General features: G+C 43.7%; 1 protein-coding gene across 1 annotated transcript in view; it reads right to left on the reverse strand.

The window, feature by feature from the left end:
- The window catches only part of MYLK (myosin light chain kinase), a 265,162-nt gene extending 239,986 nt beyond the window's left edge, over positions 1-25,176 (reverse strand). The window contains exon 1 of the mRNA XM_059162872.1: positions 24,929-25,176. The gene's annotated coding sequence lies outside the window, so the exon portion shown is untranslated. The remainder of the gene's footprint in view (positions 1-24,928) is intronic.
- Positions 25,177-26,028: the final 852 nt, after the last annotated feature.

The raw sequence follows: 26,028 nt of genomic DNA on the forward strand, positions 1-26,028 counted from the left end.
GGGTGATGGGGATTATGGAGGCACTTGTCATAGCGAGCACTAGGTGTTATATGTGAGTGTTGAATCACTAAATTGTACACCTGAAACTAATAATACACTGTAGGTTCACTAACTGGAATTTAACTCAAATCTTTAAAAAAGAAAAAAAGAAAAAAAAAACTTTCGGCCTTGGAAGATCCAACCAAGATCCTAGGTTCCTGCAGACACTCAACAACAGGGTTATGCCGCACAAGAAAGCACCTATTCCCTTGTTTCTTCATCCACTCTCTCTCTAAATCACTTGCTAAGTACTTATAATGTGCCAGATAATCTCCTGTGGGCTCTAAAAGAGGTAAAATGACAGCTTCCCACCCTGAAGAAACACAGTGAGTCCAAGAGAGAGATGGAAGAAGAGTCCTAACTCAGGGTAGGTCCTGGCCTGAAGGTGACAGCACCAGAAATCTCACCCCAGGTTCTCTCCAGGCTGAGGATGGTGAGACTGTCGTTCAGTCTCTGTATCAGTTCTAAAACCCGGCCTCAGAATCTCTGACACTCCCCTCATCCAGTCAGGGAGAGCCAATTTTCCCTCCCCTGAGAACATGGGCAGGCTTGTGACTGCTTTCACCAAGAGAGTATGGTGAGAGGGACATTCTGTGACTTCTGAGGTCAGGTCATAAAAGACCAGACAGCTTCCACCTGGCTCTCGTGGAATGCTCATTCTCCAAATCTCCTTCTGGGGACAGTCCCTCCGTGATCCCAGTCACTGGGGGAAGGGGAGGGGAAAGCCCAAGCCACAAGGAGAGGCCACATGTGGGCGCTCTAGCTACATGCCTCCCCACTGAGGCCAGGATCCAGGTTGTAAGTGAAGATGCTTCCAGAGGATTCCAGCTCCCACCCATTTGAGGCACCTGACCCATTCACATCTTCCCAAGCCATCCCACCACGTTCTGTTCAAATTCCTGACCCACAGAGCTCCTGAGCATAATAAAACAAATGCTCTCCTATGCTGCTAAGATTGGGGGTGTTTTGTAACTGGCTTTGGATGACTGGAACAACACTTTCCAAAGCAGGAGTTACTCATGGCAGGGCCTTGGGCAGTATAGGCTGGGGGCTTAAGGGAGACAAAGAGTGACACCCCTCCAAGATTATATCCTTTTTAAAATGTCATCCCACTTATCAGTTTGACAATATTGCCACTTAGTCAACATTCAACAAGTACATACTCAATGCCTGGAATGTGACAGTCACTGTATTAGCATTGCATAAAAATCCCTGCTCTCTAGGAGCTTACCATCTGGTAGAGAAAAGAGCCAATAAGTGGGACAAATAGGTAAAATAGAAATCATGCTGGACAGGGATTAACTACAAGGAGAAAAATGAAAACCAGGAGAGGGAACATGAACTATTGGGGGTGGGGGTAACATTTTAGAAAGAGTGTCCAGGAAAGACCGCATGGAGGTAACTTGACTGAAGTCGTGTCGGAGGCCTGGGCTGGGAATTACCAGGCCCCTTCTGTTGTCCCCTCCCTGTATCAGCTGCTTACACCATGTGCTTAGATAGACCTCACGATAATCTTTAGGGTCAGGGAGGTGGGGCTTCTCTAAAACGTCAACTCTCAAATAAGAATGATGTGATGCCAAGGGAGAAGGTCCCTCAGAGCCACCTCATCCTTCACTGGGGACACTGAAGCCATGGTGTTCCAGCTGGTCTATGACTTAATGTGAGATCTGCATATCTGCCCATTTCCATGCTCTTCATCCTTCTCTCTACTGGCTCCTCAAAACCACTTTCCCTTGGTAACTAAGTTCTTGGTCTGTTGGCTGCTTCAACTCTGCCAGACGCACCTGATTCTCCAAAGCAGTTCTAGACGAGTCTGGAACCAATGCTCAGGGTGGGTGGAGCTGGGGGGATCCGAGATCAGAAGCAGCACTGGTCCTGGACAATCGCCAGCATTTCTACTAGTGGCACTACCATTGCCCTTAATGTCTCCAGCAGCATCCCTTCCCCAGTGCAGTATATGATGTGGGAAATGGAAATCTTCTGTATTCTCTTCTTAACTCCTCTGTTGTGGGTTGAATTGTAGCCTCCAAAAAGTCATACTGAGCTCTCAACTCTACCACCCACCTGTGAGAGATCTTATTTGGAATTAGGGTCTTTGCAGATGTAATCAAGTCAAGATGAGGTCATACTGGATTAGGGTGGGTCCTAGTTCAATGCCTGGTATCTTTCAAGAAGAGTGAAATTTGGACACAGACACAGAGAGAAGGCCATATGAAGATGGTGGTGGAGATCAGATGATGCAGGTAGAAGCCCAAGCATGCTTGGAAATGCCAAGAATTGCTAGCCCACAGTCAGAAGCTAGAAGTCAAGGAAGTGCTCTTCCCCAGAGTTTTAAGAGAGAACATGGTCCAGGCTTCTGGCCTCCATAGCTATGAAAGAATAATTTTCTGTTGTTTTAAGCCTCCCAGTTTGGGGTGCTTTTGTTATGGCAGCACTAACAAACTAGTACACCTTCCTATATAAAAAGTCTGGAGCCACCCATGGTCCACGGACTCACGGTCTTTCTCCCTGCATGTCCAGGTCCACAGCTAGGGAGCAGGTCCTGCCTCCCCCACTCCTGCAGACCTACCTGCAGTGCATATGCAAAGATCTCCCATAGAGCCCCGGAGAAAGCCAGTGAGGGGCCCCACCATCCCCAGTGTTTTCGGTACAATTTGCTGACCAGTTGGTTCTGGGTCTTGCTGTAGGCGCAATCTAGTTTATAGGGTTTGGCTCCAACCAGTCTAGAATCTGTTTGCAACCTTCATGAAGACTGACTGATGGGGGCGCCTGGGTGGCTCAGTCGGTTAAGCGGCTGCCTTCGGCTCAGGTCACAATCCCAGCATCCTAGGATCGAGTCCCACATCGGACTTCTTGCTCCACAGGGAGCCTGTTTCTCCTTCTGCTTCTGCCTGCCTGTACTCTCTCTATCTCTCTAACAAATAAATAAATAAAATCTTAAAAAAAAAAAAAAAAAAGACTGACTGATGGGCCCTCTGAAAGGTCTCAGGGAAGTACCAGCCATGGGAGATGGGTCACTCTCATGGATTCCATTGTGGCCTGTTAAATGGGAACCATCCCACTAAAAGGCTATTGGGCAACATGGACCAAAGACAAAAAAAGAGGATCATACCTTTCAACCTGGTAATACTCTTCTTGGAATACAGTCCAAGGAAATGACACAATGGAAAAAAATAAACCATTTGCACAAGATAATTATAGCTATGTTACTCACAATAGTGGGACAAAAACTGGAAAGGTTTATGGCAGAACAGTTAAAAGAGAATACCTATAATAACACCTAACATTTCCCAAACCCTGAATATACAGCAGGCATTGTGCCAAGCACTTCCCTTGGATCATCTGGTATAACCCTCACAAAAACACTATGACATATCTGTATTATCTCCAATTTAGAGATAAAGAAACATGTTCAAGAGTCACACAGCTAGAAAGTGACAAGGGACTGCTATCTTATGTCCTCCTCTTAGAGTCATGACTATGGCTGGTCATGTGAAATTGGGCAAGTTCTTTTTAATTTTCCTAAATTTCAGGCCACCAGCTATAAAATGAGAACAGGAATAACACCAAATGATTGACAAAGACTGAGTGTGAAATGGGCAAAAACACTAAATAAACTTGAAAGCCTTATCCAAATGAAAGGGACTTACAGCCATTCAATGATAACTCCAAATACCTTACATGGCAGGAGTATAAACTGTAGCTTATTTTGCATGCCAAGCTGAACAGTATGAAGTTTTATCTTTTACAGAGAAGAGAATCAACATTGTGCTTTAAGCCAGAGGTGTTATAAGCAGAGCTATGTTTTAATGCTGTTTTAGGGTACAATGATATGAAGTTACCACAGAGTGACAAAACTGGAACCTTATCTATTTCTGACCCTAAACAAGTTTCACGAGTTCTCTCTAGTAACAGTCCTGGTCTTGTTTCTCCTGAGGGTGTGCAGACTTGACCTGGAAACAGCATTCTCCTCAACTCACTGCCTTTCTGCAAGAAAGGAAGAAGGCAAAGATCCCAGAGCACCCAAAGAGGCGGGGGCAGGGGAAAGGTTCTGATGGCCTCTGGAGAGGACTTTCCTGGCCCTTCCCTCACTAGGTGGTCGGAAGGATGGTGGGAACATGTTCTGCCAGCAGTAAGAGCCTGTATGTGTATAGAGGAGGGTTGTTTTTGTCGCCAGGTCCCAGGGGCCTGACACCATCAGATCCCATGCAATCATGCCATCGGTTCCACTGACAGGGGTCTGGCACAGGCCCACAACCCCACCGCCATCCCAGTGAGTCAGGCTGAATAAAGACACGAGGACCAAGCAATCCAAAGCATCACCCAGAGCTGGCAGTTAGCTCCTCTTTGTTCCAGAGCAAAATCAAGAGTCAGCCCTACTCATCCTCCAGTTCAGAAACAACTGAGGACGGAGAAAGTGATGGACACTCGCTCTCCACACCCTAGCCTTCTAGTGGACTTCTTTCTCAGTGTGTTTGCAATTTGTTGGGCATTTCTCCATAGACTGGCCCACATTCCCAGCTTTATATCCTTCAAAGGACCCCCTCATCTACCCTGCCCAGGGGAGAGAGTGAATGGCTTCATGTAAACCTCACACCATTGGGAGACTGTGAGCATCTCCATAGTAGAAGTGAGGAAATGAAAGTTCCAAGTAGCTAAATAATTTCCCAGGGTCAGCCATCTAATGAGTTGTTGAGCTGGGATTCAAAACTGCGTCTGTTAGTTGTAGATCCTAGTCCCTTCCCATCCAGCGTACATCCAGCTCTCCTAATCAATGAGGAAATGCAGCCGAGATGGACTGTGCAATACGCTGGCCCGAAATCTGTCCGCCGCACCCCACCGCCACAGCATGAGGCGGTCCACACAGAGCTGACCCGTGACACACGTAAAGGTCTGAAGGGTTCACCTTCAGGAGCCAAATGGGCCAGGCCCTCCTGCTCCACCTCTCACACACACAGAGACACCCTTCTGTATGAGACCACGGCCCAGGAAAGGGGTCAGTCAAGCCCTTTTGGAACACCAGCACAGTGCCAGCATCCAGATGTCTGCATCCTGGACCTGGTAGCCGCTCTACCAACCACAACCCTCAGGAAAAGGAGAGTAATTAGGAAGCAGTGCCCCACAGACCAAACTGAAGTCATGTTTCCAAAGTGGCCTCCGAAAGGAGAGACGAGCCTTGCCTGCTGTGACAGTGCTTGGGCGCAACTCCTCCATACCACACCTCCATTTCCTCTGGGTCCCTGATGACACTATAAAGGGCATTTGGAAGAGGCACCATGAACACGCATGGCTGTTTCCATCCAGCCCTAGATGTTTACAGCCCTCCAGTATGTGCCTGACGGGACATGGGAGGTGGTACTATTGAGGCCCTCTTCCTGGGAAGCTCCCAGCTCGGTGACAACACAAGCTAAGAAACAAAGACTGGACCAGGTACAGACCAGATGGTGCTACACTAAGCGGATTTATCTAGACGTTGCAAGGCTGGTTCAACATCTGAAAAGCAGTCCACCTAATTCACCATTAGCTAAAGCAGGCAGGGGTAGGCAAACTATGGCCAAATCCAGTTTGCTGTCTATTTTTATAAATAGTTTTATTGAAACACGGCCATGCCCACTCATTTACATATTATCTATGGCTGCTTTCCTGTGACAACAACGGCCTGACTGAATACTAGCGATGGAGGAGGGATGGCCTATGGAGTTCAAAATAGTTATCACCAGCTCTTTACAGAGAACATTTGCCACCCTTGACTAAGTCCTTGAGAGAAGGCCTTCTCACCAATAAAACTGCAGCAACTCCAAATGCCTCTACCCCTTGCTATACACATGAGGTCTGGAGGCAGACAAGCATTAGGATCCCAGACTATCAGAGCTGGTCCACTGCCTTCATGAGGGAAGTAGTCCAAGGTCTGACTTCTGCTCCTCCTTCCCACTGGTCCCACCCACAAACTGAAGCCTCAGGGTATTCAGTAAGAATTTGGCACATACTTTTACTAAAGATCTCATATTAAATGCTTGGAGGTGGAAAAACTTGTTCTACATCTCCATGTTCACCTTCCCAATCCAATCACCCCAGAAAAGAAGAATGCTGGAGGCTTAAGAGAAAGAAAGAAAGGTCTCAAATCAGTGATCTAAGCATCCACCTTAGCAAACTAGTAATGAAGAGCAACTAAACCAAAGCAAGGAGAAAAGAAATAATAAAGATAAGATAAGGAGTCAAGGAAATTGAAAACAAAAAATAATGGGAAAAAAAATTAGTGAAACCAAAACCCAGTTCTTTGAAGAAAAAAAAAAAAAATCAATAAAGTTGAACAAACCTCTAGACAGAGAGCAAAAAGATACAAACTAAATATCTGGAATGAAAAAGGAGACAACACTATAATCTGTAAAGACATTAAAAGGATAATAATTGGGCGCCTGGGTGGCTCAGTGGGTTGGGCCGCTGCCTTCGGCTCAGGTCATGATCTCAGGGTCCTGGGATCGAGTCCCGCATCGGGCTCTCTGCTCAGCAGGGAGCCTGCTTCCTCCTCTCTCTCTCTCTGCCTGCCTCTCTGCCTACTTGTAATCTCTGTCAAATAAATAAATAAATCTTTAAAAAAAAAAAAAAAAAAAAAGATAATAATTAAATACTATGAACAATAGCTGCCCATAAATTCTACATTTTAGATAAAAGAGACAAACTACCCCAAAATCACAATCTATCAAAAAATCACTCAAGAAGAAACAGATAACTTGGATAGCCCTATATTTGTTAAAGAACTTAATTTGTAGTTAACAACTCTCCCACAGGGGCGCCTGGGTGGCTCCGTTGGTTAAGTATCTGCCCTCAGCTCAGGTCATGATCCCAGTGTCCTGGGATCAAACCCTGCATCGGGCTCCCTGCTCAGCTTGGTGAGGAGGGTCTGCTTCTCCCTACATCTCCCTCTCCCTCTGCCCCTCCTTCCTGCTTGTGCTCCCTCTCTCTCTACCTGTGTCTCTCAAATAAATACTTTTTTTTAAAAAAGATTTTTATTTACTTATTTATTTGACAGGCAGAGATCACAAGCAGGCAGAGAGGCAGGCATAGAGAGAGAGGTGGAAGCAGGTTCCCTGCTGAGATCCCGAGATCATGACCTGAGCTGAAGGCAGAGGCTTTAACCCACTGAGCCACCCAGGTACCCCATTTTTTAAAAATTAAAAAAAAAAAAAAAAAAAACCCTCTCCCACAAATAAATTCCAAGTTCAACTACTTTCACTAGCAAATTCTACCAAAAATTTAAGGAATAGGTAATAACAACCTTATATAAACTCTTCCAGAAAATAGAAGAGGAGGGAACACCAAAAATATGAAAAATGTACAGCTATAAGGCTAGCAAAATATGTTCAATATTGATATTTGAGAAACAATAAAACATTGATGAAGAGACCTAAATAAAGGGAGAGATATAGCTTATTTATGTATCGGAAGGCCTAATATTGTTAAGATGTCAATTCTCCCCGAACGGATTTGTAGATTCAATACAATACCAATCAAACTGCCAGCAGGATTTTATATAGATGCCAGTAAGATGATTCCAAAATATATTTGAAAGACAAAGATCTAGAATAGCCAAAACAACTTTGAAAAAGAACTAAATCAAAGGACCTATACCACATGATTTCAAAATTTACAATAAAGCAATAGCAATCAAGGCAGTGTGGTATTACTGAAAGGATAAACACATAAACCAAATTGTCAGAAATAGACCTATACTTATATGCTCAACTGATTTTCTTTTTTTTTTTTTTTTTTTTTTTTTTTAAAGATTTTATTTATTTATTTGACAGAGAGAGATCACAAGCAGGCAGAGAGGCAGGCAGAGAGAGAGGAGGAAGCAGGCTCCCTGCTGAGCAGAGAGCCCGATGCGGGGCTCGATCCCAGGACCCCGGGATCACGACCTGAGCCGAAGGCAGCGGCTTAACCCACTGAGCCACCCAGGCGCCCCTGCTCAACTGATTTTCAACAACAATACAAAGGCAACTCAATAGGGGACAGATAGTCTTTTCACTACGGTGCTAGAATAATTGGACATTTATATGTAAAAAAGAATCTCTGTCTATACCTATTCACCATGCACAAAAATTAACTCAAAATGGATCAGACTTAAACATAAAACCTGAAACTATAAAACATTGCAAACAGAGTATTGGAGGGAGAGTTTGGAAGATGGTAACTGAAGAGGAGGACCCTAGGCTCCCCTCATCCCACAAATACAACTAGACAGCTATCAAATAATCCTAAATACTCCGAAAATTGACTTGAAGACTGGCAGAACAAAAGCCACAACCAAAGATAGAGAAGAGGCCACACTGAAAAAGGAGAGACCTGCAGAGACATGGTGTGAAAGAGAAATGGATTATCCACTGCAGTGAGGAGGGAGCTGTGATTGCAGAAAAGGGTGAGAGAAAGACCTGCACAGAAGGGAGTACACAGGAAAATGAACCCCCATAGCAGTTGGCTTGGAAAGTAGGAGGGGGCAAATTTTGTGAGTTCTTGCAACCAGCAGGGCTTAAATCTGGGAATTTAGAAGTCATCAGGTGTGGCTAGGACAGAGCCAGAGGGCAAATGCATTCTGCATTTGGAGAAAAGGCAGGCAAACAACCGGAGGACATACAACATGGAAACTGGGATCTGAAGAAGCCTTGGGCACAAAATGGGGAAGTTATTTGGTCATGTCAGAGCACAGTCCCAGAGAGGCAGCATTCACAGAGGGACCCCTCTAGGAACAAAGCAACTGGCTGGCAACATCTCCCTGCCCTGCTCCTCAGCAAAAACACAGAGCCACCTGCAGGAACCAGCACAGCACTGACACCCGCTACCTAACTTGCTTACACCAAGCCCTATCTTGCTCCCCTGCACTCCAGAACCACCCTCTCCAGTCACTCTTGCCTCAGTACCAGCAGAGTGGGCCTCTTCCCCCAAAAGACCTGCCCAAACACCTGCCACACCTGTCTTGTGATGCAGGAAATTTTTTTGTTGTTGTTATTTTTTTAAATTTATTTTTCATTTATTTTCAGCATAACAGTATTCATTATTTTTGCACCACACCTAGTGCTTCATGCAATCTGTGCCCTCTATAATACCCATCACCTGGTATCCCAACCTCCTATCCCCCGCCCCTTCAAAACCCTCAGATTGTTTTTCAGAGTCCATAGTCTCTCATGGCTCACCTCCCCTTCCAATTTCCCCCAACTCCCTTCTCCTCTCTAACTCCCCATGTCCTCCATGCTATTTGTTATGCTCCACAAATAAGTGATGCAGGAATTTTATAGAACCTTGGTTCCAGCAGCAGTGGAGACATGTCTCATTTCAAACAGACCAGAGCACACCTTCAATGTGACCCATTCAAACCAGGGACTAAAATATTGCCCATAACAGGCAAAGAGAGCCTCTGCAGATGACCGGCCTGAAGGATGAAGCAGCAAGGACAAAAGAGCACAGCCTATGCCACACACATTAGAGACAAAAGTGCCAGGCCCTGGGGAACAGGGGATGCCATATGCAGGACACTACAGGACCTCTTCTTCATAAGGCCTTACCCTCAGGAACCTGAGACATAGTTGATTTTCCTAATTTATAGAATCAGGCACAGAGACTTAGATAAAATGAGAAGACAGAGAAATTTACTCCAGGGCAAGGCCATAGGCAAGATCTAAGGGAAATAGATATATATATTATGTCTGATAGAGAATTTAAAGTAATGGTCATAAAGATACTCAATGTGCTTGAGAAAAGAGTACCAGACAGGAATGAGACTCTTAACACAGAGATAAAGAATAACATAGCAGAGATAAAGGGCTTGACAAATAAAATGAGAAACACACCAGATGGAATGAACAGTGGGATGGAAAAAGCAGAGGAACAAATTATTGACCTAAAAGAGTACTGGCAGGTAATCAGGTCAAACAAAAAAGAGAGAAAAGAACTGTGCAAAATAAGAGTAGATTTGGGGAACTCGGTTACTCCACCAAACACAGTAACATTTGTATTATAGAAGTCTCAGAAGAAGAGAGGGGAAAGGAGGCAGTAAATTCATTTGAAAAAATAATAGCTGGAATTTTCCCTAATTTCAGGAAGGAAACAGATATTCAGATCCAGGGGGCAGAGAGAACTCCCACCAAATAGACAAAACCAGATCCACACCATGACATATTGTAATTAAATTGACAAAATATAGTAATAAAGAAAAAAAGTTAAGCAAAAACACAAAAGATATTAACTTACAAGGGAAAGTTACATGAGGCTAGTAGGAGATTTTTCAGCAGAAACTTTGCAAGCCAGAGGGGAGTGGCAAGATATATTCGGTGTGACAAATAAGAAAAATCTGCAGCCAAAAATATTCCACCCGTAAAGGCTATCTATCATTCAGGATAGAAGGAGAGACAAAGGGTTTTCCAAACAAACAAAAACTAAAGGAGTTTATAACCATTAAACCAGCCTGCAAGAAATATTAAAGGGCACTCATTGAATAGAAAGGAGAAACCAAAATTGACAGTGTAAATGTAGGAAACACAAAACCAGTAAAAAAAAAAAAGGTTATTTCTTTAAAAAATCAAAGAACTCACAAAGTAAAAAGACATAAAATAATACAACATATACCTAAAACACGGGAAGGGAAGAGGTTAAGGATGGGTTCAAACTTAAATAACCATCAACTTATACAGACTTGTATATGCAGAAAATGTTCTATACTAACCTAATGGTACCAAGAACCACTAACAAATATACAAAGAATAAAGAGAAAGAAATCCAAATATATCAGTAAAGAAAATCAGTAAGACATGAAAGACAGAAAGACAAGAAAGGATCAAAGAAAATCTTCAGAAACAATCATAAAATAACACGAATATGTATATATATTTTATATATAAATGTATGTACATAAAACAATAATTACTTTGAATGTAAAATGACCTAAATGCTTCAATCAAAAGACACAGGGTGGCAGAATGGATTAAAAATAAGACCCATTTATATGCTGCCTACAAAAGATGAATTTCAGACCTAAAGATGCCTGCAGATTGAAAGTGGGGGCGGAGAAACATTTATCATGCAAATGGATGTCAAAAGAAAGCTGAATAGCAATACTTACATGGGACAAAACAGACTTTAAAACAAAGACTGTAATAAGAGACAAACAAGGACAATGTATAATCATAAAGGGAACAATCCAACAAGAAGATATAATAATTGTAAATATTTATGCCCCCAACTTGGAAGCACCCAAATATACAAAACAGTAACAAAAATAAAAGAACTCATTGATAATAACACAGTAATAGGGACTTTAACAACCTACTTACATCAAAGGACATCACATAAAGAGAAAATTAACAAGGAAACAATGGCATTTAATGACACATTGAAACACAAGGATTTAACAGATATATTCAGAACATTCCATCCTAAAACAGCAGAATACACATTCTTTTCAAGGGCACACAGAACATTACCTAGAAGAGCTCCCATATTAGCCCACAAAACAAGCCTCAAAAATTCAAGAAGATTGAAGTCATACCATGCATCTTTTCCAACCACAATGCTGTGAGACTTAAAGTCAATCACAAGAGAAAATTTGGAAACACCACAAATACATGGAAGTTAAATAAGAAGCTACTAAACAATGAATGAGACAACCAGGAAATTAAAAAAGAAATTCAAAAGTACGTAGAAACCATGAAAACGAAATGATCCAAAACAATGGTCCAAAACTTTTAGGAAATAGCAAAAATGGTTCTAAAAGAAGTATATAGCAATACAGGCCTTCCTCAAAAAGAAAAATCTCAAATAAACAATGTAATCTAGCACCTAAAGGACCTAGAAAAAGAAGAACAAACAAAATCTAAAACCAGCAGAAGGAAGGAAATAATAAAGATTAGAGAAGAAATCAATGATACAGAAACTACAAAAACAAGAGAACAGATCAGTGAAACCAGGAGATGGTTCTTTGGAAAAAAACAATTAAACTGATAAACCTCTAACCAGACTTAACAAGAAAAAAAGATAAAGGACTCAAATAAATAAACTAACACATGAGAGAAGAAAAATAACAGCTAACACCACTGAAATACAAATAATTATAAGAGAATATTATGAAAAATTATATGTCAACAAATTGGATAAGCTATAAGAAATGGAAAAATTCCTAATAACATATAAGCCACCAAAACTGAAACAGGAAGAAATAGAAAATTTGAACAGACTGATAACCAGCAAAGAAATTGAATCAGTTATCAAAAAATTCCCAACAAACAAAAGTCTAGGACCAGATGGTTTCACGAAGGAATTCTACCAGACATTTAAAGAAGAAATAATATCTATTCTTCTCAAACTATTCCAAAAATAGAAAAGGAAGGAAAACTTTCAAATTCATTCTATGAAGCCTGCATTAGTCTGATATCAAAATCAGATAAAGACACCACCAAAAAAGGGAACTATAAGCCAATACCTCTCGTGAACATAGATGCAAAAATTTTCAACAAAATACTAGCAAATTGAATTCAACAATACATTAAAAAAATCATTCACCACAATTAAGTGGGATTTATTCCTGGGATACAAGGGTGGTTCAATATTCACAAATCAATCAATGTGATACATCACACCAACAAAAGAAAGATAAGAAACATACAATCGTTTCAACAGACACAGAAAAGGTTTTTGACAAAGTACAACATCCATTCACAGTAAAAACCCTCAACAAGTAGACTTAGAGGGAACATACCTCAACATAATAAAGGCTATATATGAAAAATCCACAACTAACATCATCCTTAACGGGGAAATACAGAGCTTTTCCCCTAAGGTCAAGAACAAGACAAGGATGTCCACTCTCACCACGTTTATTCAACATAGTACTGGAAGACCTGGCCACAGCAATCAGATAACACAAAAAAATAAAAGACAGACAAATCAATAAGGAAGAAGTAAAGCTTTCACTATTTACAGATGACAGGATACTATAAAAAGGAAACCCTGGGGGCGCCTGGGTGGCTCAGTGGGTTAAGCCGCTGCCTTCGGCTCAGGTCATGATCTCAGGGTCCTGGGATCGAGTCCCGCATAGGGCTCTCTGCTCAGCAGGGAGCCTGCTTCCCTCTCTCTCTCTCTGCCTGCCTCTCTGACTACTTGTGATTTCTCTCTGTCAAATAAATAAATAATTGAAAAAAAAAAAAAAAGGAAACCCTGAAGACTCCAACAAAAAATTTCTAGAACTAATAAACGAATTCAATAAAGTTGCAGGATACAAAATCAATGTACAGAAATCTGATGCATTTCTATATACCAATATTGAAGCAGCAGAAAGAAATTAAGAAAACAACTCTATTTACAATTGCACTAAAAACAATAAAATATCTAGAAATAAACCTAATCAAAGAGATGAATGACTTATACTCTGAAAACTATAAAACACTGATGAAGAAATTTTAGACAACACAAAGTAATGGAAACACATTCCACTGATGAAGAAATTTTAGACAACACAAAGTAATGGAAACACATTCCACGCTCATGGATTGGAAAAACAAATATTGTTAAAATGTCTATACTACCCAAAGCAATCTATACATTGAATGCAATCCCTATACAAAATACAAATTTTAGGATTGTTTTTTCTAGTTTGCTAAAAAATGCTGTTAAACAACAGCATTGCACTAGAAAAACAAACCCAAAATTTGTATGGAACCACAAAAGACCAGGAATCGCCAAAGCAATCTTGAAAAAGAAAAAGCTGGAAGCATCACAATTCTGAACTTCAAGTTACATTACAAAGCTGTAGTAATCAAAATAGTATGTTACTGGCACCAAAACAGACATATATATCAATGAAACAGAACAGAAAAACCAGAAATAAGCCCACAATTATATGGTCAATTAATCTTCAACAAAGCAGGAAAGAATAGCAAAAGGGAAAGGGACAGTCTCTACAACAAATGGTACTGGGGAAACTGGACAGCAGCAAGCAAAAGAGAGAAACAACCATTTCCTCTCTCCATACACAAAAACAAATTCAAAAGGATTAAAGACCTAAATGTTAGACCTGAAACCATAAAAATCCTAGAACAGAATACAGGCAGTAACCTCTTTGATATCAGTCATAGCAACTTCTTACTAGACAGGTCTCCTGAGGCAAAGGAAACAAAGGCAAAAATAAACTATTGGAACTACATCAAAATAAAAAGCTTCCGCGCAGCAAAGGAAGCAATCAACAAAACAAAAAGGCAACCTATCAAATGGGAGAAGATATTTCCAAATGACATATCCACTAAGGGTTATTATGCAAAGTATGTGAAGAATTTATCAAACTCAACATCCGGAAACCATATAATCTGATTAAAAATGGACAGAAGACATGAACAGACATTTATCCAAAGAAGACATACAGATGGCCGACACACGGAAAGATGTTCAACATCACTCGGCATCAGGAAAATGCAAACCAAAACTACAATGAGGTATCACTTCACACCTGTCAGAATGGCTAAAATCAACACAAGAAACAATAGGTACTGGTGAGGATGTGAGGAAAAAGGAACCCCTGTGCACAGCTGGTGGGACTGCAAACTGGTGCAATCACTCTGGAAAACAGTATGGAGGTTCCTCAAAAAATAGAACTACCTCACAATCCAGCAACTGTACTATTAGGGATTCACCCAAAGAATACAAAAACACTAAGTTAAAGGGATACATGTACCCCTAAGATTACAGCAGTATTGTTTACAATAGCCAAGATATGGAAGCAGCCTAAGTGCCAATCGATTGATGAATGGATACAGAAGATGTGGTATATAAATATAATGGAATATTATTGGCCATAAAAAAGAATGAAATCTTGCCATTTGCAACAACATAGATGGAGCTAGAGAATAAAATACTAAAGGAAGTAAGTCAGTCAGAGAAAGACAAATACCATATGATTTCACTCATATGTCAATTTAAAAAACAAAACAAACAAGCAAAGGAAAAAGGAGAAACAAACTAAGAAACAGGCTTGTAACTAAAGAGAACAAACTGATGGTTACCAGAGGGGAGGTGGGTGGGGGGATGGGTGAAACAGGTGACTGGGATGAAGGAGGGTCCCTCCTTCTGGGTACTCATGATGAATACCCAGTGATGTAGAGAATTGTCGAATCACTACAATGTACACTTGAAACTAATATAACACTGAATATTAACTAACTGGAGTTAAAATAAAAACTTAAAATCAAAAAACATATTGGAGAAAATCTTAATGACCTTGTATTAGGCAAATAGTTCTCAGATACAACACCAAAAGAATACATTTTTAAAAAATTGATAAATCACACTTTATTAAAATTAAAATCTTCTGCTCTGCAATAATAAACATGGTTGAGAAAATGAAAAGACGAGCCACAGACAGTCAGAAAATATTTGCCTAAAAGGTACCCGATAGAGGACTCATGCTCAGAATATAAAAGAATTATATATATCTCAAATCCCAACCATAAGGAAACAATCCACTAAAACCCAGGCAAGAGATTTAAACAGATACCTCACCAAAGATACAGAGATAGCAAACAAGCCAAATAACAAAGATGCTCAACATCATTATCATGTGTCATTAAGGAAATCCAAATTAAAACCCCAAGGATAAAGCTATATGTATTAGAATATCTAAAATTTTTTAAATCTGTCAAATACTAAGTGCTGACAAGGATGTGGAAACTATACCCTTACACGTTGCTAATGGGAATGTATAAAGGGACAGCCACTTGGAATAAACTTAATTAGTTTGACATGTTATTGTAATACACTTACTTTACTACCAGTAATACCACTCCTGGGTATTCACCCCAGGTTAAAGAAAATCTATGTTCACGTAAAAACATGTATGCTAATATGAGTGAATGATTCATTATCACCCCAAACTGGAAACAACCCAAATGTCCTTCACTTGTGAATAAATACCTGGTGGTACTTCCACACAATGAAATAAAACTCAGCAAAAAGGGGCCAACCTACTGAGCACCCAACAAAATGGATGAATCTCAAACACGGGGTGCTAAGTAGAAGAAGGCAGACTAAAAAGGCTGTAGACCATAGGAATCCAATTATATGGCATTCCAGAAAAGACAGAACCAAAGGGACAGAAACTAGGTCAGTGGCCCCTCTTACAGGAGGGTAAGGACTAACTACAAAAGCACAGGAAGCAATCTTCTGGGAAACCAACCCTGCATCTCCATTGTGATGGTGCTTATGAGACTATATATGCTGTCAGAACTCAGAACAGTACCCTAAAATGGGTGGATTTTATCGCATGTAAATTATACCACAAGTTTTTAAAAACGAGAAAGAAAGGGGCGCCTGGATGGCTCAGTCAGTTAAGCATCTGCCTTCAGCTCAGGTCCTGGGATCCAGTACCACATTGGGCTCCCTGCTCAGCAGGGAGTCTGCTTCTCCCTCTCCCTCGGAGCTCTCTCTCTCTCTCAGAGCTCTCTCTCTCTCTTTCAAATAAATAAAATCTTGAGGAAAAAAATGTCTCTAAAAAGATTCCATCATGAGGCAGCACTGAAAAGTTACTGTGTATCTAAAACAACACCTGTCTCTTGTCAAGCAAGGGAATCAAACAGCAGCAAGAACTGCCCAATTTACCAGAATACAGACTTTTTCAAAGCTAAGAAAATTTGGTATTGCTGACTCATGTGCCACCTATGATCAGTTGGGTACTGAACAATAATTTTTTCAAAGCTCCCAGTTGACTTTCAGAAGATATCTGACTTTTAGCAACATGATTTACTTCTAGAAAAACCTGAACTGTAAGTCTGACCTAAAGGAAATGTAGATAAAGCTCTGGTATAATTTAACTTTCCTGAGAATTATTCTGTTAACCCTCAAAAGGCTAAAGATGTCAAAATCATGGTCACATACAAAACTGGCTAAGGACAGCAAAGACAATAGTTATGGGTCTCACTTATGACCATAAATGCAATAAACCTAATAAAATATTAGAAAATCATGGGGCGCCTGGGTGGCTCAGTGGGTTAAAGCCTCTGCCTTCGGCTCAGGTCATGATCTCAGAGTCCTGGGATCGAGTCCCGCATCGGGCTCTCTGCTCAGCAGGGAGCCTGCTTCCCCCTCTCTCTCTGCCTGCCTCTCTGCCTACTTGTGATCTCGCTCTGTCAAATAAATAAATAAAATCTTAAAAAAAAAGAAAGAAAGAAAGAAAATCAAAGCCAACAGGGTATTTAAAAAAAAAAAAAAACTATACATATACATCATGACCAAACATTTACCCAAGAACTTACCCCAGGAATGCAAGAAGGAGTTAACATTGGGGGTGCCTGGGTGGTTCAGTGGGTTAAGGCTTCCGCCTTTAGCTCAGGTCCTCATCCCAGGGTCCTGGGATGGAGTCCCACATCGGGCTCTCTGCTCAGCGGGGAACCTGGTTCCCCTTCTCTCTCTCTGCCTGCCTCTCAGCCTACTTGTGATCTCTGCCTGTCAAATAAATAAATAAAATCTTAAAAAAAAAGTGAGTGAACATTGAAAACTCATGAACACAGATTATGAAAAACAGCCTTTCACCTTGAAATCACATGTTAACTGTAATAGACAAACACAATTCAGATGGGTCTCTGTATTTTGATTGTGATAATGATGAGGGAAATGGCATACAATTTTATGGATAAAGGCATGCTGTCATTTAGAAAATGTTCTAAAATTGTGTATATTAAAAGAAGTGCTTTATTGCTGAGAAACTACAGTGATACGAATCTTATAGCCCAAGGTGACTTGGAATCAAGATAGCAGTGTTATCTCCTTTCACCAGACAACAATTACCTTTTCCTCATTAGCTAGCCTGAGTTGGTTTCGTTAATTTTAACAATCCTTCGTAACATACAAATCACAGAAATAATTGCATAATGAAAAAGCCACCAAAATTGATTCCCAAATCTGGTTGACCCAAGAAACACCTGGGGAGCTCTGGCAAAACAGAGATTCCCTGACCCCACCCAGGTAATCTGGGCTGGCAACTGTGCAGGCATGCATTATTTTGCAAACAAGGCTCCGAAAGGGACTTTGTTATCAGCTAGTTCTGGAACGGCAGACTGAGAAAATAGAGGCGTGAGACACATCCTTCCTTTGAAGTTTTTTCAGTGTAGTTGTAGATCTAAAATTTTGCCATAAAAAAAATGAAACAAAAGATAAAAACATTCCATAATAATAAATGATTTGTCACCACCGAAAGAGTTTTGCAGGGATTAATGGCTACAGAAGTCTGAACAAGGATAAGAATTTGAAACTGAAGAGGTTAGAGACAGACTCCGAGTTGGGGCAGTGCCTGACAGGTATTGGGAACTTAATGAATTCCCTGAACAAATATTTAAGGATAGAAGGGCTTGTTAGTGAAAGAGGCAAGTGAAGAATATTCCAAAAGAGGATATACTCGTAGTCAAATATAGAGAAGAAAGTGTGTACTTTGGGTTCAAGGACAATAAGTGAACCAATCTCTCTGGTTTGGAGGTCAGATTATGGAGGCTCTTGAGCTTCAGGTTAAGATTGGCCTGTGAGAAGCAGGGAGCCACTGAAGGTTTCTGAAGGTGATGTGAGGCAGTCAACCTGGGCTTTAAGATTAATAAAGCTGGGGTGGCTGGGTGGCTCAATTGGTTAAACCTCTGGTCATGATCCTGGGGTCCTGGGATCCAGCTCCCCAGCTCGCTCTTGTGCGCTCTCTCTCTCTCAAATAAATAAATAAAATCTTTAAAAGAAAAAATGATTAACAAAGCTGTGTCACAGAAAGGCTCTGGTTAATACTCCAAGGTCCGGTTAGAAAAAATAGCAATACCAAAATAGTAAAACCAAGGGATTCTCTGTAGGGGATAACCAGAGGGTCCCCAGGAGGAGGGGCTGAGGGGCTGTGGTCATCTAAGACCAGCAGGAGCCCTAGATGGTTGTCCAATCACAAGCAAAGGCCTAAGAACTCCCTAAAACAGTATTGGTTGAAAGGCCATGGGGTAAAGTCAATAGCAAGTGTATTCACTGCATCGTGCCCACAAGAGGCCCCACTGTGAAGACAAGTTTTTGGGAGCAGACCCAGGCAAGTCACAGGGTAAGGGCTGTGTTCCACCACCTCCCCACCCCCCCACCCCCCCCACCCCCGCACTCTGAAACAACCTGCTGCCTCTTCATTTACACATTCATTTCCACAAGCTCAGCAACCAAGTGGCTAAGCAAAGGGTCAGTCCACTGACACTAATATGAAAGCATGGAATGGGAACTTAACGTGGAAAAAGGGGAAGGGTAGGAAGAGGTCCACCATGGGCACGTTCTAGGGCTAGGCTTAGCACTCAGCTAGAAAAATGCATAAAGTTCAGGAGAAAAATTAGAATGGTTATAACCCCTGCAAAGATGGTGGATGAGTAGAAAGTGCCTTCTTACAGAGCGGCAGATGGGAAATCCCTTAGAATCTTTTGTGGAGCATTTCAGTTCACCCCACTAGCAAGACCTAGACTAAAGAAGGCAGCCTTCCAGACTCTGAAGAACCAGGTGCAGATGATGGAACCAAACTGAGTCTGACCTCTGGCCTAGGTCAGGCCCTTGCATCCCATCACCCCCTCCCATCAGGGTGGGGTGATTTAAACTCTGGCTGCTTCCAGTTCTGCCACCCAATGGCTTGGCCTCTGAGACCAGGGTTCCCCCCTCAGTGGGATGCAGGTGTCAGCTGGACTGGTCTCCTCCAGCCCTAAAGCCTGCCATTCCAGAACTGGGAAATAAGCTACCATAAATGAAGCACCAGAAAAGGACATAAAGCTCTGGGAACCCAAAAGTCTTCCATGGGTCTGGGCTTTCATGTTGGCTGTAGATTTGCTTCTCATTATTTTTGATCCAGTATAAAATTAAAACAAAACTTTTTCAAGAATATTCTGGGCAGCAGAGGGAAAAACAAGCCTGGAATGAAAACCATCCCCCCAATAAATCTCAGAACAAGCAGGCCTGCATGCTTGAGAGCTCACCACAGGGTCAAAGGTATCGTTCCAGGTTCCAACAGAAGAGGAGCTGGAGCTTTTGGACACTCGAGCCAAGTGTTCCCACCCTCCTCTCTGCCGCTCAGTACCCAGTCTCCCTTCAGGGTCCTGCTCACGCCCCACCCTCCGTCCCCCTCATCTTTGAGGCCTTCCCTGACCACCCTGGCCCTGAAAGTCCGGCAGCCCTTAAACTCCCCTCAGTATGTACCTGGAACTTGTCTCTGTTTTCTTCTTCATAAATGTTAGCTTTCCCCCTACGTGGACCCAAAGTCTCTTGGACATACCACCTTTGTTTCATAAACCTCCACAGGGCCAGAGGGAGGACAGGTCTGTAATTAATGTTTGTTGGCTGAGGTCCAGGTCATTCCAGAGACAAAGAGAACACTACTCAGTATGTATGGTAATAGTTATTTCTTCTTCTGTGTCTCTTACGTTCATATATTCATTTAATTTTCATAATCACCCCCGTCATCAGATAAGGAAACCAAAGTCACTCACAGAGGTTAAGTACCATGCCCAAGAACCAGAGCTAGTGAGTTAGCTAGCTCTGAACCCAAGTTTGACACCAAAGATCACACAATACCCTCATGCTGCTTCCTCCTGCCAGAAATCTGAAGGAGAGCTACTCTGAATAGAAATCTCAGTCCCCAGGGGCGCCTGGGTGGCTCAGTGGGTTTAAGCCTCTGCCTTCCACTCAGGTCATGATCCCAGGGTCCCGGGATTAAGCCCCACATTGAGCCCTGCCTCGGGCTTTCTGCTTGGTGGGGAGTCTGCTCCCACCCCACCCCCCACCGCCTGCCTCTCTGCCTACCTGTGATCTCTGGCTGTCAAATAAATAAATCTTTAAAAAAGAAAAGAAAAGAAATCTCAGTCTCCGAAAACAAATGGCAAAAATTACAAAAAGCATCCTCAACTATGAAAACCCATAACTGCAGATGATTGGTTCCCCAAAGATTATGAGCAATAGCTCAGAAGATCCTAGATTAACAAATTAGCATCAGATCTGTTGCCCCAGAGTAGAGGCAGGGGTAAAGAGGCAGATCTAAAAAGAAAGGGAAATCTCTCCTCATTCCTTTTGTCTCCAGAGGGCTCTCTAAGGACCCAAGAGAAGATGAGAGGGGAGGAAGGGGACGGAAGTACCAACACTGGGGGGATGGGGACAATGGTGTGAAAAACCGAGAAGCTGGATCTATACAAAAATCCCCACAGCTCCAGGGCGCCTGGGTGGCTCAGTGGGTTAAGGCCTCTGCCTTCAGCTCAGGTCATGGTCCCAGGGTCCTGGGATCGAGCCCCGCATGGGGCTCTCTGCTCAGCAGGGAACCTGCTTCCTCTTCTCTCTCTCTCTCTCTCTCTCTCTCTCTCTGCCTACCTGTGATCTCTGTCAAACAAACAAAAAAATCTTTAAAAAAAAAAAAAATCCCCACAGCTCCCTAGTGGGGTACCCACTAAGCCTTCACCCAGGGGGACAGTGAGAAGGAGGACAATGAAAATACGGTGGTGTAAGCATCTGGAAATACGGTGGTATAAGCATCTGGAAATATGGTGGTGTAAGCATCTGGAAATCCAGCCTTATCCCCATGAGCTGCAAAGAGGGAGCAGGCTCACTGGCCCTCTTGCTGCCCCAGCCCCACTGGGCTGGCTGGCACTGTCCATTTCACACGAGCCATAACCTTGGCACACCAGGTACATACACAGCAGGAAGGACGCACCTGCTGGTGCGTAGTGACAAATGCCAAGGTCTGCCCACCTTGGACTAGGAGAATTGCATTTGCTCAATACTCTGGCTTAAAATGAATAGAAAAACAGGAAGTCAAAGCTCAATTAAAAAAAAAAAAAATAGGAAGCCAAAGCTCATCTGCAGAACGGCACAAGTGGGAGAGGTGAGTGGCTGGCCCAGCAGACCCCAGCCCAGCACAGTCACCTTCTTGTGCCTGTGGGGCACAGAATGGGGAGTGAAGGGAAAGGGGCAGAAGTCACATGGCAGGTAAACCATCCAGTGACATGTGCAATGTCCTCATTCTGGATTAGTGCTATTAGTGCTGGATGGTTCCTTGATTCCAAGCCCACGTGAAACCCAAGTGCCCTCTTGTACATTTCTCATGCCAATGGTCCTCTCTAAGGTTCTCTGGGTGCACCCTCTGCCAGTCAGAGGAAAATAACACGGCAGTCAATAGGCAAAGACAATGTCTTCCAGGGGTCAGGGAGAAGTTACTTTCTAAGGCTTGCTCTCTAAACTGTACTACATTTACAGAAAGGGTAGGCAGGAAACTTCTGGAATGAACAACTTTCCAACCTCCATGTGTTGGTTTGACCTGGGGTAAGGGCAGCTAGGCTTCCAAGTGGGCTTGGTGTATATTTCCAGAATACCAAGAAGTGTTGTTTCCAGAAAGATACTAAATAAAACTCCACATGTTCATGGGTACTCTGGACCCCTACCTGCATTCTGAGCCTCTTAAAAGGCAAAGAGCCAAAAAAAACCAACTAGTTTTACTACAGACTCATATTTTGGGGAGAAACAGCAAGAGGTTGTTCTTATAGACCCTGAGTACACGAAGACTCCAGAGTGTTCACTTTCTAGTCCTCTGAAGCTGGTAAAGATCCCTGGGGAAGGATCTAGACTCCTCCCTTATCTCCGGCACTGCAAGAGCCCTTCTCTTCTCAGCAATGCCATCAGCCTCATTTTCTGACAAGTCTTCCCAGCAGACTCCCGTACAACTGCCAGTGTGGGGTCCCTGCCTTGCAGTGAATGGACCTGTGTGTCTGCTAAGCTCCAGGCAGAAGGTGCACCCACCTGACCCTGACCTTACCACTTAGACCAGGAACTTTCCAAGGGTCTAGCCTGCTTGGCACATACTCCCTGAGATCTGGCCCCTGGAAAAATTATCTCTTGCTGCGGGCGTCTGCAAATCTCACACAAAGAAAAACTACCACAAGGCCCCAGCCAGCCCCCTCCTCAGCTAGCCGGGTTTTCTTGTTTGTTTGGTTTTTTTTAAGATTTTTATTTATTTATTTGACAGACAGAGATCACAAGTACGCAGAGAGGCAGAGAGAGAGAGGAGGAAGCAGGCTCCCTGCAGAGCAGAGAGGCTGATGCAGGGCTGGATCCCAGAACCCTGAGATCATGACCTGAGCGGAAGGCAGAGGCTTTAACCCACTGAGCCACCCAGGCGCACCTCAATTAGCCATTTTTGCGCCCGCGCACACACATACACCCCCCCCCCAAACCAAACAGACCCACCAAAAAAAAAAAATGAGAAAGGATGGACCAGCACAAACCCTCCACCACCATGGAGTGGCTCTCCAGGCTCATGCCTCATGGTGTGTGAGGACCAGCATTGTTTTGTATTATCAGTAAATAAAGGAAAAGACATGCACACCCTAGTGAAAAGGTTCTTGGCCAAGTCCCCCCGAGTCTTCACTACCCAATCCAGCATCCAGTGTCCAGTCACTCCCCACCTAGAACCAACTCCCCAGGCCCCCAGCTGCTCGGCTTCAAGGCCCTTGACCCACTGAGGGTGGGAGACAAAGAGGGAACCTCACTCTGGACACCAGGAAGGGAACATTCCATGCTGGTCTAGGGCACTGTAGCATCACCCACCATAGTCCCTGCAGTGTGAGGAAGAGACAAAGACAGGCTGGCAGAAGAGAGAAGGGAAGAAAGTCAAGCATGTAAGGGAAAAGAAAAGAGAGGTAAAGAAAAGGATAAAAACAAAATATTTTATTTTACTAGAACTCAAAATGCCCTTTAGGAACCCAATAAGTTTACCAGAAGCACCTACAGTTCCCCCAGACTCTCGCATTGTGGATACCTGATGCTTTGAAGTGTCAGGGGTTCCCCAGAGGGTCCTTTCAAGCCCCCCATTTGGAGACAACTTATTGATGAGTTATTTACTTTGACATAAAGGATTCCACTAAATCAGGAAAGAACATATAGCCCCACTTAGAAGTTAGATTAAGCTCTAGGGCAGGCACCTAAAGGCTGGTGGAGGGGACATAGCCCTCGCCCCATCCCACCCCACCTCACCCCAGCTCCAGGAATTCCAAGTGGTTACTTTTACCCTCTTTAGGCTCCAAAGACCTGGGTCTTTTTCCTTCAGGTTATGAAATATAGGGTGCTTCCCCTAACCAAAAATGTCCTGGAAAACCTCTCCCCATCAGTCCACCTTCCCCTATGCAGTACCACCGCTAAACATTCAGTCCTTTGGCGTCTCTAAGAGTGTTAGCAGCCACAAGTTCCAAGGAAGGGTTCTGCCTCATCCCCTGACAGCTAACTCGTTATCCCAAAATTCTCTAACCACAATAATCTGTGAACAAGGGTCCCTCAGCCACCGAACCCCAGTAGAAGCTAAGGAGGCAGAGGGAGGGGCGGGGCTTAAGTAAGGGGCTGTAAGTGAGAGCAAGACTGCAAAGCCCGACGCCCTGGTTTTGCCTGGGACCCCACGGCCGCCTCCACTGCCTTACCCTCCCAGACTCACTTTGGGCTGGGAGAACCTTCACGTGGCACCCTGAATCCTCCTGCAAAGAGCTAGGGAACTGGGAGATGAGCCCACCTTTCTTCCGTGAGGCCTTCCGCGATAAGCACCCCTCAAATCGAACGCACCCCCTTTCAAATAACGCCTATCGAAACAACTGCATCACCATTTCCCAGCAACTCACCTCCCCAAAAGAAAATTCCTGACTGTCTGGAGTCGCTGGGGTCTTTCCCTTACACCCCACGCCAACCCTCCCCCAACCCCGAAAAAATCCTTCTTGCCGCACGTAGGAGCCCCTCTCCAACTGGGGAGCCCGGGGCAGGCTTCCGAGCAAGGGTCCCTACCCTCGACCCCCACCCTCGGAGAGTGACTCCCAGGGGCCGCGCCGGGACAAAAGCGCGGGGCGGGCTCACTCACCCGCGCGGCGAAGGCGGCCGGGTAGCCAAGGCACCGCGGTCGGCCGGGGCGCCCCTGCCGCAGGCGCGCAGCGCGGGACCCAGGCTCGCTCCGCCACGGGCTGCAGAGCGGGCGGTGCGGGGAGCCGGTGAGGCACGTCCCGGGCGGGCCGGAGGGGACAGGGGTGAGCGGCCGGCGACACAGCGAGTGCGACAGCGAGGAGCAAAAGCGCGAGCGTGCCGACACTGAGAGCGCGGCACTTGGGGTCGGACTCGGACCGCCGGCAGCGGCTCACACGCGCTGATTTGCATGTCTTTTGCATAGCGCTCCGGGAATGGACCTGAGGTCTTTCCCGCCACGCCCACCGTCGCTGCTCCTCGGAGCCGGGAGTCCAGTACGCTCAGCCAACCCAGCTCCAGACGGCGCGCCGCCCCAGCTCTCTGGGCTGAGGTCAACGCGTTGTCTCGATTTGTTTTGTATTTTCGCCTGTAAAATCACTCGATACAGGACAAAAAAGGACTACTCACTGGAAAAACGCAGCGTAGACTTCAAAATTAATTCCCTTTCTCTCTGATGTTGCGATCAAGAACAATGAATAGAGTAGATCCCTCAAAAGGGTACAGTTTTGTTTTTTGGATAAAGTATCGTGAAAAACTTAACTCGCTCACTTTTAAAATTGAACAAGTTATGTGCAGCTTTGTTCAATAGTTGAAGAAATACAAAACTGTAGGGGCACCCAGGTGGCTCAGGTGGTTAAGTGTCTGCCTTGGGCTCCTTTCATGATCCCAGGGTCCTGGGATTGGGCCCAGCATGGGTCTCCCTGCTCAGTGAGGAGCCTACTTCTCCCTCTCCCTCTGCGGCTCCCCCTGCTTGTGCTTGGTCTCTCTCTCTGTGTGTCAAATAAATAAAATAAATAAAGAGAGAAAGAAAAAGAGAAAAGAATAAGGAAAGAAAAGAAAAAAGGAAAGGAATAAAGAAAAGAAAGAGAAGGAAGGAAGGAAAGAAAAAAAATAAAAAGTTGCATTGGCTAGGATAAACGAGTTCTTAAAAATGCAGATTCTGGAGCTGTGAACCCTACACTTTCTAGCTGCCCACCACTTTGAGCAAGTGATCTGTTACAT

The sequence above is a fragment of the Mustela lutreola genome, chromosome 2, assembly GCF_030435805.1.
Source record: "Mustela lutreola isolate mMusLut2 chromosome 2, mMusLut2.pri, whole genome shotgun sequence".
Lineage (NCBI taxonomy): Eukaryota > Metazoa > Chordata > Mammalia > Carnivora > Mustelidae > Mustela > Mustela lutreola.